The sequence below is a fragment of the Nestor notabilis genome, unplaced genomic scaffold (assembly GCF_000696875.1).
Source record: "Nestor notabilis isolate BGI_N333 unplaced genomic scaffold, ASM69687v1 scaffold14706, whole genome shotgun sequence".
Taxonomy (NCBI): domain Eukaryota; kingdom Metazoa; phylum Chordata; class Aves; order Psittaciformes; family Psittacidae; genus Nestor; species Nestor notabilis.
This window is the reverse complement of record NW_009934356.1, coordinates 38138-38617: the sequence shown is the minus strand read 5'-3', so window position 1 is coordinate 38617 and position 480 is coordinate 38138.

Here is a 480-nt window from a genome sequence, read left to right as displayed (position 1 = left end):
CAGTGTCTTCCTCCCTCCATCCACCCTTCTGCCAAATCCCAATAAAACCTTGCACTTAAAGAACTAGGACAAAGACGTCATCACCGCGAGTATCAAAGGTCGCGGGGTAGATTTGAAGGTCTGGTCTACTTTTATTTTGGTGGTTGGTTGATTGATTTAACTGATTAAAGCGTTTCTGCTCTTCCTGTGCTTTCAGCAGCATCCTGGGTAACTCAGGGGAAATTCAAACCAACCAGCTGTGATCTGTATTACAAAGTCAAGGCTGGAAATACAACACAAGGATGTTGATGGGGCCACACTGGAAGGGGTGAAAGGAGAGGAATATTGTCTCCTGGTAAAGTGACATAGTGCTTTTTAGTGAGAGAATGAGAAATACTCGGCTTAGCAGAGGACATAGTTCCTCATCATTCCACTGCAGGGTACCAGCCCCATCACAGAGGGGCTGGTCGGTGACAAAGTACCTGGATTCAGGCAGCAGGA